Source organism: Cupressus sempervirens, chromosome 1, assembly GCF_028749045.1.
Source record: "Cupressus sempervirens isolate cs-2001-9-10 chromosome 1, ASM2874904v1, whole genome shotgun sequence".
NCBI lineage: Eukaryota > Viridiplantae > Streptophyta > Pinopsida > Cupressales > Cupressaceae > Cupressus > Cupressus sempervirens.
This window is the reverse complement of record NC_143118.1, coordinates 595,915,121-595,934,082: the sequence shown is the minus strand read 5'-3', so window position 1 is coordinate 595,934,082 and position 18,962 is coordinate 595,915,121. Positions and strand designations below refer to the sequence as shown.

General features: G+C 33.4%; 1 pseudogene; it reads right to left on the bottom strand.

Annotated features, from left to right (window-relative positions):
- Positions 1–16,699: 16,699 nt before the first annotated feature.
- LOC149578839 (uncharacterized) lies at positions 16,700–17,792 on the bottom strand (annotated as a pseudogene).
- Between the last annotated feature and the right edge of the window lie 1,170 nt (positions 17,793–18,962).

The window sequence follows — 18,962 nt, the reverse complement described above, 5'->3', positions numbered from 1 at the left end:
GATGAAAATTGTTATCTATTAGTTATTGTGCTTTTGAAAGTTGGCACTTGGTTTGGAAATGGATAGTCTTCTAGAGAAACTCATTGTAAGTTGTGTAATAAGTGATACATAGTAATTAAAATCTTTAGATTCACATTAAAAAGATGTGTTAGAGACATTGCCTCGTCCATACCTTGAGTTCTCATATAGGCTAAGGATGGGAATGGGATGATACCCAGTGAAAGGTATGACTAGTTTTTCCGTTTTCATGAGAGTGTATTCTAGTTTTGCACGTGTCACATTGAGGTTCTCGGGTCTACAGTGACCAGTCCAGGGTAACTCAATGCTTGAGGGCTTTAAGTCTAGTGTGATACTAGTTTGAGGTAACTAAAGTAGTTTGATCATGTGATGACACTCCCTAGTATGTAGCTTGAGTTTCCTTCGTGGTTTTTATATTTGCCTCTGGTGGTGTACTTATTGATGTATTTATTGTGAGTTGTTACATATTGATTGGATGTCATTTATTATTGACAATTGACTTTTATTGATGATTTTCAGTTATTCGTTGGTGGTGTATTTATCGTTGGAGTTTTGATTGGGTATTTACTCTCCTTGATGACAATTGTTATCTATTAGTTATTGTGCTTTTGAAAGTTGGCACTTGGTTTGGAAATGGATAGTCTTTTAGTGTTTTATCTTTTTGGTTTTCGGTAATTAATTTGTACTTGATATCCATTGTTGACATTGGTATGAGATGTTGGAATTGGTTGAGTGTTTGTTTGATTTTAGTTATCTTTCTTTATCAATAGTTTGTGTACCCTTGACGTAGATTTGTCTATCATGATTCCTTACCTATGATTGATTTTATGATTTGATATCCATATGTGGATTGTATAATATCATCCCTACAAGGTGGGAGTGGGAGCCTAATTAGGTGACCAAGAGGTTGGGAGGAAGTGACTTCTTACAATTTGGACCCCCCTTAGTTTGGTAGATGTTGGATGCTCACAGATGTAGTTGTATCATTATCATTCTTATTTTTATACGAGATATTTATATTTACATGTTGTATCCATGTGTATTATGTATCTTGTATCTGAGATCCTACAAGATGTTGCATATTATTTTGATGTACTTGTATTTATTATTGCATATCCTGTGATATGTGTAGTGGATAATGTTATCTGGATGGACTTTATCATATTAGATATTCTTATGATGTGTGTATGGGATTATATATTTCTTTTGTTATTTTATGATTATGCACATTATATTTGAGACTTAAACTTATTAATAGATCTTTTTAAACATGACTCAATGTGAAGGAACCCTTGAGGAATGCAATTAGTATTGTAATTGCATATGTGTGAGTGTTGCGCACGTGTATATTGATTCCAAATTGTTACTTTCATGTTTAAACTTTTAAAAACAAATAGTATAGTGAACTTTGTAAATATTAGGTTTATTTCTTTTGGGGTCCTGAGCAAGGTGTTACACATATAAGATAAAATTTTAAATTAATAATTTTTCATGGCATACATTGTAATATGGTTGGAGATGCCCAGGTGTGCGTCCAATTTTCTATCAATAAGGATGAAAGTAAGCCCAATTGGTATAGATTGACCATAATATGAGCAGTGTTTCATTATATAGGGGTGCTCGATCAAGTACATTGGTACTACCTTTCATATGCATGAATGTCTACAAATTTGGGCTCAACATTTTTAAAAGATAATGACTGCCTTTCTAATGATTTGCTGAGCTTTGATCATATGTGGGTACCTATTTTGAAGGTTAGGGATGAGTGGAGCAACATTTTTGAGTAGGGGATATGATATACATGACACAATATACACAAGGTTTATCCCACATTCACTATGGGTAGAATCAAAGTATTAATTTTATTTACAAGAGCTTAATAGTCAAGTGTATTGTGAGGCCTCGCCCCGACCCATCATAACATAAGTGATACATTACCCTTATTTTGTTATTCACGACTCAAGATGTTGAGACATTATCTGATGCTTAGAACATATTTTATTATTTCATGTTGTGTGATGTTATTTTTAGATATATTTGATGATTGTCATTTAATGTTCATGTATATGTATGTTGATGAAATCAGTAAATGTAGGATTGAGATTTTGATTTAAGATATTTTAAACGGTTAAGAATTTTGTAGGATGAAGAAACTCTTATTGATGTATGTTTTAATTTATGTGAATTCTGAATACGTATACATTTATGTACATGTGATTTTACGGGACTACTGATGTGTGCAATGAGTGTGCAGATATTTAGCCGAGAAACCTTACGGAGGAACATAACTGATCTCCATGTGCTAAATTTGGAAACCCTGTTGTTCGTAAATCACGTATTTGTATTGTGTGATGTATGTATGTATCTTTCTGTGTTTAGTGAATGATAATGTTCGTAATTATGTTCTTGCAGTGTCGCTTGACACTCGTAAAATGTTTATGTGCTTTAGTATGCTAGTTAGGTTAATTGTTTAACCTTTGGATTCAAGTTGGTTTAAGTTAGTGTCAGTTTCTCTATTAGGTTCTTAATCAAGGTTAGTCATTCCTCAATCCGGATTAGTGCTTGTTTGCAAGATAGAGTAGTTAGATGGACCTATTTTATTCCTAGATTTCATTTGACTCTAAACCTCTTCCCCAAGGCTTTAAAACATGTTATTATTCTAACCAAAGGGTATGGGTATGGGTTAGGGGTCTTTTCCAACCCCTAAGCCCCTTTTTTTGACTTTTGAGGTCACTCAAAAGTCCCCTTTTTGCCTTTGTGCGAAAATTGCAAGTGGTTGTCATGAGTTGTCTTACCCCACCTCCTTTTAGGGTTTAACCATGGTGTGGGTTGAGTTAGGAGCTTTTAGATTTGTAGGTGGGTGGGTGTAGTTATTGCTCCTTTTGGGTGGTTGAGTTGGAGGCTTATTTAGAGGCCTTCCTTGGACTAGTTGTTTTGTTACCCAATATCTACATTTAGAGAGGAATTCTTGAACATTGAAGGAAGGAAAGGGATACTCTACTCAAACTGGTTCATTGCCATTACCTCTTTGTGAAGGTAGGAAACTCCCATCTCCCTTATTCAGTTTTTATGTTTTGTTTCATGTTCTTGTTATGTTGTTATTGTTTCACTGTTGTATGGTTGTGGGTATGTTGGGAAGATTTGTAAACCATGTTATTTTGGTTGTTTTCCTTTCTTGTTTATGTTTGCAATTTTGAGTTTCCTTGCATGGGTGTTTTGGTATTACTCACCTTAGGAGAGGGCAGAAGTGACCAATTTTGGGAGAGGTCTGTTTAGTTGGACTCCAACCTGTGTAGAGTCTCTTCTCAGGATGAGAAGAGGGATAAAGGGTAGGGTGTTATGGGCCCCTACCTGTCAGCACAAACCTGGTATGAGTATGGCAAGTTTAAATGGAAGAACGAAAGTTCTTGGTTATTGGCCCCGATTGGGCATCTGAATTGGTGTTGTGTTTGACTTCTCCAGTTGGAAGAATCCACCTCTCCCTAGTCTTGATTCATTGTGAATCCTATTGTCTAAACCATGTATGGTTATGCATGTTTAATTTTTTTTTGGTTCTGCTTGGTTGTCACCCGATCAGTTATTGGTTTCCTCCATGGTTCTTGAAATGGGATTCAGAAAACATTACAAACTCCTTGATTATGATCATGAAGAAAATTGGATAAAATTGTTAAAATTGGGATTGATATCCTATGAAATTATATTTTAAACCTTATTGTAAATGGCAATGAAGCCGGATTTTCTTCCTGATTCTTTCCCGGCTGAGCCTTTGAATCAAGTTGGCCAATAAAATTGGTGTTGGGTATAATTGTTTGTCATGTGATGTAATTGTGAAATTTAATTTTAGATGGATGAATTTTACAATTTGGATGGAATTGATGATGTTCAGTTTGGCATTATATCAAGTTGTTCATAGATGTCGGAAATGGAAATTTATGTTCATTTATGTAAAAAATGGTTTTATGATTATTGGATATAAATCAAACTTGCATTATTGAGTAAATGGTTAAATCAATGTTTTAATTCAATTCCAATTTTATAGAAAAAAAAAAATATATATTCATGCATTGTTTGTAATCCTATACTTAGAAATTTTTCAAAAAAAAAAAAATGGCCCAAGAGAGTAAGAAAACTCTCTGCCTTTTGTATGGGCTTAAAATTTAAAAGTTTTGGAACAGAGAATATTCTTGTAAATATCCTCTTTTAAAACATATGTTAAAGCTTGTAAAATTACATTAGAATAATAATGATATTTAGAAATGGTGTAAATATAGTTTTAAACTAATATAATAAATATCTTATTTTCACCTATAAAACTTTACCTCTTAAATTCTCTAACCACCTTCCTTGGGCATCAGATTTGGAAGGCCTATTAAAAAAAAAAAAAGTTTTGTAACAAAATATGGCTTTTCAAAGAAGTCTGGATGGGAGGGTGACGTCACTTGTCTCCACCTCCCATCCCCAAATCCCATTTTCCTTGTTTTGCGCATCATTTGGTTTGAAAGGTGGTAAGGCTTATGCACTTTGATTTTGAAAATTTTTCCTCTTGCCAGCACGCGTCCCATCCTCCTCTCCTGTTTGGGCTGAGCGCTCAACCAACTTGGGAGGGTCTTTAATGCGTGGGCTTGGGGTCCTAGTCGTTTCCCTTACACTGGACGCCACCTCACGCGTCCCCTCTGGACTGTCCAGTCGCCGCCCACGCGGGATAAAGGGAGGCCCGACCTACCAGGTGCAGACCTCGGGCAGCGCGTGCGCAGGGGGGGGGGGGGTCTAGGCCTAGGCAGTAGGACGTGTAGGGAGTTTAGGATAGGGTAGATTAAATTGATGTTAGTTTTAGTGTTTAATTAGATTTAAATTGTTTTAGTATTAAGTTTTGTTAGTTGGTTTTAATTATTTTAATTAAGTTTTATTAGATGTTTTATTATTATGTTAGAATGTTAAGGGTTAGTTTAGATATTAGTTAGGATAGATTAGTTGAGTAGTAGTTAGTTTGTTAATTTAGTTTGGGTTTTAGTTAAATGTTAAATATGTTAGTGAATTTATTTGTTAGTATTATAATTATTAAGCTATATTTTAGTAAGTGGAGTTAGCATTTAGTTTTTAGTTTTTTTATTAGTTTAAAGTGTAATTTGATTAAAGTATATTGTTTAAATTTTATATATATATATATATATATATATATATATATATATATATATATATATATATATATATATATATATATATATATATATATATATATATATATATATATATATATTGCTTTAGTAATGCTAGTTTAATTTCATGTTTTAATTAATAGTCTTTAAATTTTATTTAAATTGAAAAGTTAAGTTCTATTTAATAGATTGGACGTTCTTTTATGAATGATTAGATCAACTATAGGTTTAGTTAGTTAGTTTAAAATAAATTAGTTAAAGATGAAATTAATATTGAATTAGTTTAGATCTAATTTATAATTGATTAAATTTTTGTTGAAAACTAAGTTAAATTCTGTTTAGATTTAAGTTAAATCTTAGATTTTAGAAATGTTAGTATGAAATAGAATCTTGTTAATTTGGTTTTTTAATAAATTGATTTAATAAATTAACTTTGTAAAAGATAGTTAGTATTAGATGTAAATATTAATGGGTTTAATTAAGATGGTTAGTCCCATGAATCATATTAGACTAATTCACAATCTGTTTAAATTAATGATCGATATCAATCTTATCACAAAAGTTTTAATATCTTAACGATGTAATCCTCTTCATGTTATAATCTTAAGACTTAATGTAGAGAACCTTTACTTAAACTGTTATCAATCATTTCATCTTAGAGCATTATAATTAATTTTTTTTTGTGTGTGTGTGTGTTTTGCCCTCGTAGTTTGGGCATGACATGTATAAAACATAGAGACTTTTTGACAAAGATGGACTACTCGCGCGTGTGAGGCCTACTGTATGAAGAGGGGGAATATGATCTGGCACCAATAGGTGTAAATTTTGATAGAATGAGCATGTGACTTGAATGATAGCATGGTGAATGAAAGGTGAATCAAGAACTACTAGATGTAATACATTCCAAGACAATTGAGGTGGCTTAAATGAAACATGGCATGATAGATCATAAATTCGCAATTGAAAAGTGAACTTGTGAAAAGCAATGCACAAATGCGATCAATTGAAATGTGTTAGTGACAAGCCCTAGCAAGATGTAGAGGTGGCGGTGATATGTGTGGACCAACGAATGTAAGATAGACATATGGTTATATCAGTTGGTAAAATCATAGGACCCATGTTAAACTTCGACTGACATCCAATACTTGTTGCAAATTTGCAAGGAAATATGCAGGATGGTTACAAAAGTTCACAAATGATGACACATGGAGGCAAGGTCTAGATCGGGTTGTAGGTGAGGTGGATACGTGGTCCAATAAGAAAATGACATATGGAAATGACAACATGGCATCCAAGTCAGGGTAGCAACATGAAGAAGTGGTGATGTGACATGATGACATAGCAGGGTCAGACCGATCACGTAGTGCCACTTAGCAGTCAATGATATTATATTTAATGTAGTTTGACTAGAAATTAGAGTGAAGGTGAAATCTCAATAGTCCCAAGAGAATTATTAAAATAATGCTTGGATTGATATATGAGTGCTCCATAGGCCAAGTGTTAGAAAATTGAATTATAAAGTCAAGATTGGGGTGGGACCCACTTCAAGAGGTTAAAGAGGATAAACTAGCACTTGCACCAAAAGGAGGTGTAAGGGATACATCGATAGGTTTTATTAAAAAAAAAAATTGAAGAGGTGTAAAATTAATAGAAGGATTTCAAATTGATAGTATGGAGTTAATTATTGACATCCCAGTTCAAGAGTTCATTTGAATTGTAATTGGAGTCATATTCGTAGTCAAGCAACACAAACCTATACGTAAAAGAAAAATGAGATTAATTGATAAGAGCATTTTTATAAAATTTAGAATTGGCAAAATTTGAAAAGCATTGAAAAAGTAATTTTACATACTCATATTGTGGAGACAAATCAAGTATGTTCAAGAGTAAAAGTAGTAGTTTGCAGGTGTTTTTTGTAGAAATATAAAAGTACCAATAGTAAAGAGTTGATTATTGTTTTCTAATGTATTTGGTGTTACCAAATGTAAGATATGTTAGATACGATTTAGATTTAGAAATACAAAAATAACTTAAAAAATAAATACCATTACATAATTTATTAAAAAAAGAAAAAAGAAAAAAAAGAAAACTATCTTAGAATCCATCTTATATTATAAAATTAGTTAATAATAATAAAATTATGATACTCTAAAATAGATAATAGTAATGATTAATTTAAGTAAAATTGTATTAGAAACCAAAGTTGGGAAGCATTGTTAAAAAAATCATAATAATAAGAACATGTGCATGAAAGTGATAGTTTTAAACATGTATTATTTAAAATTCTTATCTGTAGAGCATCTTAACAAATATATAAAAGTATAAATCGAAATAGTCAAATAAATCTTAAATTAAACAAGACACTTTGTGGATTTTGGCATATTCATCACAATGTGCCAACTATTAACACTAAGCAAAAGCTAAAATATAAAATAAAAATAACTAAGTTCAAAATAAATATATGTTCCAATCGTATAAATTGGAAATAATTAAAAGAAGTAAGAAAAAATAATAAACATTTGTTTACCTTTTAAATACAAGTGAAATGTAAAGACATAATCATTATTAATGAATATAATATACCCTGTCAAACACCTCTATTCATTGTTTTAAGATCTCATATTTTAGTAACATACCAAGCCATTGACCTAAAATGGGAATTAAGTTTTTGAACTATTAGTCAAAATAAATATCATAAAACAAGTGTGGAGTCTTTGCCTTCAAAAAAATAATAATAAAAATTATGTAAGTTAATATTTATAGTTATCATAAAATGATTTCTAAACTATAATAGATAACAAATAATAAATCAGAAACACAAGGAGTAAAATTTGAATATTTAGATTAATATATAATAATATTTTTATTTTGTAAATATATTCTTAATTTTAAATATATCTATTTATTAATATATATCTTCCCTGTGGTGAATGATCCTTTGTGTCCTTCCATTAATATTTAATTCAATCATCTTTTAGTGATGATGGCTTAAGTAAATATAACTATTAATTCATTTACTTCCACCATTCATATACATAATATTAAATCATTAAATCCTTGGTCAATTCAATTTGTCTTTGCTTAAACGATAGTTGGCTTGGAATAGGTTTTTACTTATGCTCCTTTCGATAATTCTTTATTTCATTCAATATTATCGAGAAACTATATCACTTTACACCAAACCCCTATCTAATAAATTCCAGTCCAGAAGCTCAAAAATATGTTTATTGGCCAAGTAGTTGACTATCCAATATTGTGAAGAAATAAACTTATATCTCAGGATAGATACTCTTGAAAGCATTTGAAAACCATTAATTATTTAACTATAGTTATATCCAATAGGGGTTTGCGGCCAATTGCCACAACTTGTTCAGAGAGTTGTGTGCATGTTGTGTTGGCTATTTGTTAAAAGAATTTGTAGACAAGAAGTTAGATGTATTAGTTTATATAACAATGTATTAGTAATACATTTTTTATGGGCATACATGTTCTTCACAATAACATAATTATGTCATTTTACAGAATTCACAATAATGGGTAGAACATCTGCAAGAAGTTGTTAAAGAGGTGTTGTTCACTTATGTAAAGGGTGAATTTGAGAACAACACTAATGTGGTAATAGCAGGCCTAACCAATACATATTCTCAATATATCCATCATTGAAAGAGTCCATCCAATACTTTTATTTGTTTATCCCTTGTCATTTATTGCTATAGAAATACATGTTTTCCTAAATCAAAATTTATCTCTTGAGATTTTGTAATGATGTATAACAATTTAAATATTTATGAAACATATTTAAACATACATGATTTGCACCCGAACAATATCGACCCTCTCCTTGTCTATCATCAACGATAAACATTCCATGTAAGGAATACTATCTTACACACAGAACAAACAATTAAAAACTGTTAATGCTATTACAGATGGAGTGATTTTCTTTTAAAATTAATGCGATGCCATTTGGCATGCTCTACTATTGTTGGAAGAATGGGGATATGAGTGGAGCCCACATCCAAATGTCAAGGCAATTTAGGAGGGTTTTGTAGTAAAACCAAGGAGGGTAGAAAAACTTGCCAAAATAGATCCAAGGCCCATCAAATCTGTGCAGATTAGAGGCACATGAGCTAGATATTTGTATTAGACAATATTGCCAGTTTTAGATTATAATGTTGTGTGTTTGGGTACCTTTTTAGAGGTGAGGAATAATGTTGTGATAGAGAAGAGAGGAAAGTATACTTATTTTATGCACTTTGGGCCCATCAGTTGTTTGAAGCAGTAATGATTCTATTGTTGAATAAGGTGTATTTCAGAAGAAGTTCTCCTGGCCATGACTACTGATTTAATTCCATACTTTTTGAATTGATTGGTTAGGAAAGCCAATTTCCATGATCTTGTTCATTGTGAGAAAAGACCTTGAAAGTAGCTCTTGTTCGATCTGAGCAATGCCTTTCAATGCCCTCAGACTTTTGATTATTGATCTCAGAATTATTAAGTGCAACAATATTATATTTACTAAAATCTATTTGTATACAGATTAACAACTTTTGGGGGAGAATTGGAATAGATATACAAGTATTAACAAACAATTGAGAGCACAAAATGACCTAAAAAATCAAGCCCACCCTTTCCCAGATGCCAGTATTAAATTATCACAATCGGATGAGGTTCTGTCTGGTCACAGTGTGGCAAACCCCTCAATATTTAAGCAACATGGTAATCGTGAAAGCTGCTACCATTCAAGTTTGGGTTATGATTACCCAGATTGTAAATCCTCTTCTATTGATTTTGCTCTCTTCTAGTTAAGAAATGTGGGATACAAGTAAATGTGGCAAGTTGTATTTGATTACCAGATTTGTAGCCCTTCCTTTTTGTTTTTTGTTTTCCTCTGTTAGTGGTTATCATTATAGGTTATGGCTTTTGGATTTTCAACAGGTAAACATCTATCCTTAACCAAAGAAGCCATAAGAGCCTTGCTGCTTGCATCTGCCTATTCAAAGCAAGTGCCTATTCATGTTCTTCAAAATTGAAAGTCTAGACACAATCCAAAGGAAGGGAGAGAAATTCCCCCATTGCAAAGAAATTAGGCTATAAAACACTATATAAATGAAGATCATGCCAACATTGCCAAGCCAAGATAGCAACTCAGAGTAAGAAGTAGATTGATTGGTAGAGCTTTTTAAGCAGACAGCATGGGAGGGGAAATCAATAGGACTCCAAGGTCTAAGAGTGGCAGAGTTGAGGGCAAATCTGAGGGACTCTAAACTATTTTGAACTCTTTTGGCTTACTGTTTTTGAAGCTTTATATATATAGTAGTGGGTTTTGAGCATGATTGGGATTCCAAAAGTTTTATGGAAGCTGTCATGTAATAAAATTGCAACAACCACTACAGCCAAGATCTTTCTTACAATAGAAGGCAAGGGGGAGTGAAAATAGGGAAAAAAAAATAGCCACAATCTCAGCTCTACTTATATGGTAAATGGTAGAAGTGGGTTTGGATTGAGCAGTGACAAAATAAGTCAAAGTTGTGAGGATTGGGAATATGAAATTTGTGTGTTGGAGTGCAATATTGAAATGGTTGGATTGAAGAATGGGTCTGATATATTGGAGGAGGAAGTGTTTGATGTTGTGGTTGTGTGCAATGGTCAGTATAGAAAGCCAATTATTGCTTAAATTCTAAGACTATGTATTGGGGAAATCTTCAGCGCAACACTTTTGCATTCGATCGTGAATGACTACAATGCCTTTGAGGTTGCCACCATGCAGTACTAATAAAGGAAAATGCTTTCAAAAACATACAAGGAAAAAAGAAAAATGTGAATCTGAAGCTGCCAGAAGTAGCTGCGATAAGTCAAGGTTGATTGTGGATACTTGGAATATGAAGAGGATCTGATCATTACTTAAAGAGCCAATATGCAACCCAAAAAAGTTATGTCAAATCATGGATGGAGTGGCCATTGGCTGTCATTTTATAAATTGAATGCATGTAAATCTGTTGAGCGCAAACCTTTCAACTCTCAAATCTTAACGAAGATCCAACACAATCTCCAAATTCAAGTTTTAAAAATAATGATGATGGATTCATGTAAAACTAAATCTGATTCAAATCATTCCAATCTAACAACCCTAGTGAACAAACTGAGTTCATAGATGAGGTAATTCTGATATCCACCAAACGATAAATTCGAGAGTAAGGTTGGGGTCCCATGGAAGCGGGCTTCCTACAAAATAGAGCGAAAGCCGCTTGCTACTTTTTAGGAAATATTTTTAAGGTAGCGGTCCCATGCTTTATGATACTCAATATTTTAGCTCCGAAATTTAAGGAAGATGTGCATTGAAAATAAGCTAAAATTTAAAATTCCCTCTAAAACTACATTTTAATTAAAAAACTAAAATTTAGATTATTGACAAGTGGAAAAAAACATTCCTAAGCTGGTGGGGCTATTTCCAACCCTGCCCCTTTTTCACCTGTTTCCTAAAAATGAGGGGCTTCTACTTTTTAGGAGAAGATTTTGAATAATCCCATAGCACAATTATATTTTTCTCATGAGACCACTTGGTTCCTAAAAAATAGAGCTGAAGCCCCCCTCATGGGACCACACCTTAAATGGATGAGTTAATGCACATGCCTTTGATCGTACGAAATACCAAACGATAAATTTGAGAGTAAATGGATGAGTTAATGCGCATGCCTCTGATCGTAGGAAATAATGGGTAATGTGTATTAGGATGAATAAAGATTTTCTGAAATGATGTGACGCTGATATGTATTACAATCACTCTAAAATATATTCGGGAAATGGTTTTCTAATAGTTGTTTTGGATTAGTAAATGGTATTCTAATATGGATGAGACAATTCGCGGTTGCAAGCAACCTCAAAGAGAAAGCCTATCAGTTAATTTGTATGAGGATGAATAAAGATTTTCTGAAATGATGTGACGCCGATATCTATTACAATCACTCTAAAATATAGTCTGAAAATAGTTTTCTAATAGTTGTTTTGGATCAATAAATGGTATTCTGACATGCATGAGACAATTCTCAGTTGCAAACAACCTCAAAGAGAAAGCCTATCAGCTAATTAAAAAATAAATATTTCCTAATGGGAATTGGCATACAATCTCATGATGTAGTAAAATAAAGTATTAAAGGAGGAGAAAATATTATTTAAAAGGGGAACAAATGATGTGGTGCCCGCTTGAAAACTAAGAGGCTAATCAAATCAAGGTTTTTAAAAGTAAGTTTTATTGGTTGATTTTTAACCAAAAAAAATGGTCTACACAAGTATTTAAAAGAAGGCCAATATTAAATTTTAAGAACCTTCATATTTGTACAAACTATTATTAGTGGAGGGTCCTTTGTATTAAATAAAATCATATGAAAGGTGTATGTCAAAAGTAAAGCCTATTACATTTTGAATTGTGAGAGGTTTTTACTTGACAAAGAGTATTTTAGTAGAGGAAGTAATTCCAACTAAGTTTTAATGGCAGTTAGAGGCATCTTCTTGCCTGACCAATAATTGGGTCCCTTCCAAACTTGATAGATGTATTGCCAATGTTATTGTTTTGCCGTGGAAGGTTTCTTTTGGCCTTTTTAGCAAAGGTTTTATAGGGAGTTTGGTTCTCTTTTGGGCAGTTTCAAAAGGGTTTCTTCATCATTCTTTTGGAGATATTTTGTGAGTTGGTTGCAACAATGATGAAGATTTGATTTGGTTTTTAGTTGAGGAGAGATGAGAGGATTTTCTATAAGATATAGAAGAAGAATGAAGATAAAATATGATAGATTGAGATCATGTCCATGATCTTTCTTCTTCCTCTATATCTTTCTTTCTTTCTTTCTCATTGTAAGGGGTTGGTTCCAAATTGTTGGACAAGTCTCCACTTTCGTGTTTCCACCATTTCACAACAAGTTTTCTAATGTATGAACAATATATTATACATTTCTTTGAGAAAATTAATGGATCTTTGTGGAGTCTTTGGTAGGGTTTGAGTTATTGAGTCATGTATTCATTGTAAATCAGGAATACCATGAAGTTTAATAAAAAGAGGGTTTCATCTAGATCCGTCCATTTTAAATCAATAAAGTTCTGATGGAAATGAAATAAAGTTTTATGTTCTTTTGATATCTTTTTCTAAGATGTGTATTTCTTGTTTCATACTTCAATGCACGAGATTGACTAAGTTGCTTGTGAGAAAATACAAATTCACTTATATTATTTGAGGACCTGATAAGTAAGCTAGAGATTGAAATAATTGATATGGAATGTTGTAAGGAAGGACTTCAAGGATTAAAGACTATTTTATTATTTTATATTACTTTACTACATTTCTTGTGACTCAAATGTCCAATGGATTACGAACTAATCTTAGTTGGGAGATTGCATGTTCTTGTTTTTTCATATATGGTTCTTGCTCCAACTTAAATTCAAATCATATATCCTATTTCCCTTTCTATTTGTAGTTATTGGTGGTTCTACATCTCATGCTCCTTGAAGATGCGAGTCCAATGGATGATTAGCTATCATCTAGAAAATCTCTTCATAGTTGATGCCCTAGTTATGAGATGATCTATTTATGGATTCAATGACATGTTTTAACATTGGTTATATTGATTGAATATGATGTCCAGTTTCATAGGTCTTGTAAAGCCTAAATTGTAGAAGGATTGTAGATCCTTGTTATTTGGTCCAACCCTCCCTAGGATTTGAGCATTGGCGTTACCTCACTCCTTAGAATTTGTATGAAGGTATTGGTAATAAACTTGCCATTTCATTGGGGAACTAACATTACTATTTCTTTTTTGGTTGAGTTTGGTAGCCCCCATAGAAACCGGTAAGCAAGTCAAATTAATAATTTTTCTTAGACATTACATGATTTTGTTCATGTTCTGAAGAATCTATAAAAAATTGAATCTTGTCTATTTTGAGCAATGTCGTTGATGAATGCTTTATGGAATACATCTTTTTTGGGAAAAAGAAGGTGAAATGTTAAAACCATTATTGCTTCTGTAAGTCCAATACATGGCAGTTTGTCCATTTTATATTTGCAAAAGAAAAGGAAAATGTTGAAGAGATGACCAACTTTGCAAAGAGAAACAAAAACTTCAAAGGAAAAGGAAACTTCAGTGCTACATTGGGAGAGAAGAATTTGAACTCATCTTTGCCAGAGGAAAAAATAATTCTAGTTTCCTTGTTTTCAAAGGAAAAAAAAGTCTATGAAAAGGGTAGTAGGGTTTGACAATCATAAGAGATTGTGTGAATGGCTGAGAGATTCTCTTTTGGACACAGGGTGGAAAATTGACTTGACACCTAGAAAGGGAAAGCAATATGATGACAATATTTACATTTCACGAGAGGGAACTTCTTTTTGGTCACTTCCTAAAGCATGAAATGCTTTGAAAATGGGTATGTGGATGACAAAAGAAATTCATGGTTTATTGGAAGAAAGAAAAGATGCTGGTAATGATTTCACGGTTGTATCTTAATGAAAAGTTCCCCTTCAAAGACTGGGACAAACAAAGGTTGCAATGCTTTGTATAGGCAATGCATTGTAAACGCCCTTTCATCTTCCCTTAGCATACCCTAGCCCTAAACATTGGAAAATATAATAAATAAAAATGGGATGAGAAAAAAACAACAATACAATGAGAAAGTAGAAAATTCCTTGAAGGAATAGGATAAAAACAAGGAAAATAGACATGAATCGAATTATAAACCTTACTTTCAGAGGTAAAACACAAAGCGGAAAATGAAGGAGTTGAAGCATTCATTTGACGATAGATGTTCCTCAAATAGACCAAGGTCACTAGTAGGTCAACATCCCTAAACTAGAATACTTAGAAATAGAAAAATTTGGAACCCTACTTATAGATGAAAAAAATATGGAAAAGATACGATATTATAGGGTTTGAGATTTTCAAAAGTCAAAAGACGTTCATGTAGTCACAATGATCAATGCTCCATAAACATATATAGCCAAGGAACAAATCAACAAAGCTGGACAAAAATACTTGGCACTAGAGAAATTTACAGAGTTGTGTCAAAGCCAAAATAAGTAATTGGGAAGGAAACTTGACGGAGAAATAAATAAAATTTGCCCACAATGAGTTTGCATAATAACATTGAAATATGCACTTGTCATATGTAGTTTATAGTTTTATTGCTCATTTAGGAAAACCTGCCAAGTGCATTATGTAATTTTAGGGATTTGTTAATGCACAAATTAATTTTTTGATTGCCTTTTTTGTTTAAATCCAATAGAATTGCAAATAAATAACATTTTCATTTTTTAAATATAATAAAATTACAAACTTTAATAGATATAAATAGACTTCAAAAATATTAAAATTTGATTAGTACATTTAAATGCAAATTACATAAAATGAAAACAATAATTATTTGCCAAAGGAACTAATAATAATGATCAACAAATATAATTGGGTAAAGAAATATGACAATGTGTAAATGGTCATGTATGTCACAATGAAGAGACGATGGATACAAACATGGGAAGGGTCAAAGATGCTAATATAAGTATGCAATGAATATTATAATGGTGATGATACTTTAGTGAAACGTACAAAAAGGCATCCTTTATCTCTTGATAGAGAGAAGAAATTTAGTCAACACATATTTAACACCTACAAGCAATGACAATTCAAAAAGTAGATGAGTGAATGGGGAGTATAATATGAATGGCTAAAAAAAGGATTATAAAATTAATAATAAAAAGAGTAGAACAAGCACCTCTATAAGGAACACAAAAAATGGTCAAGTCAGATTTTTGAGGAAGAGAAATCAACATGTCATGCAAAGATGATATTGTAATTTCTACAAAGATTATTTATTTCTATCATCTCATCCCTTTTTATAGTTTCCCTTGAAAAAGGTCTTCTAACATTTGCTTCCCAGTTTTCCCTTGAAATCTCGCTTGAATTCCAAATGAAATTGTAGGTTTAATGAATTTTTTTTGGTCAAATATTTTAGCTCAAATATGGAAATCAAAAGCCAACTCAGATGTATAATTAATTGCTTGGATGATCTTACATTGCAAACTTCCCATAGAGGACATGTTGAAATGGATGATGGTTCAACCAGTTAATTGTCCACTTTGTCAAAGGCCTGGAAAGATGAGACATTTTTTCAAGGGATGTCAGTTTGTCAAGAAATATTGGTACTCAATTGTTAATGATTTACTAGGTATTTTTCAGCATAAACTAATTTTGAAAGAAACCCTCACTGTTGTGGGGTTACAAACTAATATGATTGTTGAGGGAGTTAGACATGTTATTTTGTCCCATATATGGAGATATAGGTATAAAGCTAATTTTAATAGTTTCAATAATGTACATCAGGATGCTTCTCTTCTTGGGCTTTACTTAGACATCTTTTATTGTATGACTTGTGAAATGACCCTAGCTGGATTATTGCTTCTTGAACACCAAAAATACTAAAACTTCAAGTGTTAGTTAACTCGTCAAACACTTCGCTGGCAAGCTCTGATCTATTTTACAGCTCCGATGAACTATAAAAGCAATCCTATGAATTGGGGAAACCCAGAAATCTATGGAAATGGAGAGCCCACGGGACTCGATGCCGTGATGTCCTGAGAAGAAGAAGGAGCAGCAGCAGCAGCAGCAACGAATTCGAATAATTCAGATGTAACTTCTGAAGAATGATCCATAATTTCTTGTATCATGCGCCGAGATCCACTTCTATGAGCTTTGCACAATCGAGGTAGATAGACTCCTTCACCGGCAGCAAGATTGAAGTAAAGATTGATGATGTTATGGCAGTTGTTGTAACACTGTGGTGAACACAATTTGCTGGTGAATTTGTACTCCATTAAACCATCGCTGGATAATCCCACTACAATTCTGTCGAGCCCACAATCATTTAAACATTCCTCTGTTTCAATCCATTCATTTATCTCTTCGCTATGATCTCTGATGTCAGACACTTGTATTCGTCGCTGCCATCATTCGGAACGGTCTTCTCAAGAACACAGCGTGCTCCAAAGGAGGCAACAGAAAATGCACACACCTCCGCCGGCAACTCCTTGCATGTCAGGGCACCTTGATCCTACATTTGTCTTCAATGACGCCAATACATAATGCTAACTTAATCTCTGTTGGCAGATCTGCAAAGACGTCCTAAGAAAGGAACCCGAACTGCTGATGCTTCTGCCGATCATGCTGACTGTTCCCTCCACCTTCAGCGATCTTGAACAAATGTATGCGATATGCACTCCTCACGATATGCACTCCTCAGAACCGACGCCTATGCGATCCTACTACGGAATGTGACAAATCAAGATCCATGCAATCGGATGACAATGTTAGCTCAAAATAAACTGGTCTTTGCGGGCGTGGTTGGCCTGTTAGGATGCTGAAGACTCAGTTAGTTCGCATGATCACAAGGGTTTTCTGCTCCCTTTCCCAATCTTTCGCTAAGAGATGATTCCGGCCCTTTGGAATCCAATATACCAGTAATACTTGTGTGCATCTTACATGATGGAACCGTAACCCTGCTAATGAGGGCGGCCTTGTGATTTGGAGGATTCCAACTTCTGCAGCTTGCGTTGTCTTCCTTTTCCAGCTTGGTCTCCCAATCCATCAGCCTGCTTATTTGAATATTCAGAGCCGATGGATCTAGCTAAATCTTCCTTCATCAATTCATCACCGCCACTGGATATGATGAGCGAGTTAAACTTGCAATTTGATCCCGACGATTAGGTTTCGATCCACCGAGTTAAGTGATCTTTACAATTTGCCTTCGACCCAGATTTCGGTCCTAACGATATATGAAAGTGCTGTTGAAAGGAAACTCGTTCCCAGATCTGTTCACCCTGCAGCCTTCTATATAGAATGCTGAAGAAGTCACCTTACTCCTCTTGCCAACAGATCCTGGAAAAGAATGATGAACTTCAACCCTTGCAATATCTTGAATCTTCGAATATCAATTCTGAGAATGATCCTTCACAATTTTTGGCTATAAACCACAGATTACCGTCCCGATGAAATGACTGAATGTCACCTCCAATCTGCAATAATTCAGATGATATTTCACACCCTCAAAATTGCGTACCAATTGAGAGTTTTCGTTCTCAATGGCCAACTGTGACAATTGCAGAAACCCTAGGTTCCACAATGCACCTGTGAATGAATCACAATCTGAAAAACAAAGAGAGATAAACAACTGCCTGATTCGAATGGAGCCCCGGGGTGCCTATTTATTCTTTTCTCTCCATCCTCTCCAGAGACTTCTAGAACATTTTTGATCTTATCCCTCAAGTGACTTTATTAAATATTTTTATAATCCAAGTCACTTTATTAAATATAAAGTTATCTTTTAATATTCATTTATTTAATTAAAATATTTAATTAGTCGTCCTTAAAATATTCATTATTTTAGACAACCAGAATAATTAAATTAATTAAATCGAACTGTCACCAAAAATGGGGACATGACAGTCCGCCCTTCCTGAAATTGCTTGTCCCCAAGCAATGGCTGAACCATGAACCAATCAGTCTGCCTGGATCCCAAATGTAAATCTGTGTATCATCCCAATCCGCATCATACTCCCGTGGAGAAATCATCAATACCAGTAACTGAGAAACTGTACTCAACATCCAAACAACTGACATTTCTGATGAAATCATCTGAAAACCAACTGTAGATGTCGGTAGAAGAAACCATTCTGCAGAACTCAAGCCAATTGAAACATCAATTCTATCAAAACTCAAGCCCTTGTCAAAAAGACACCTGCACCCAACTACATTGTAG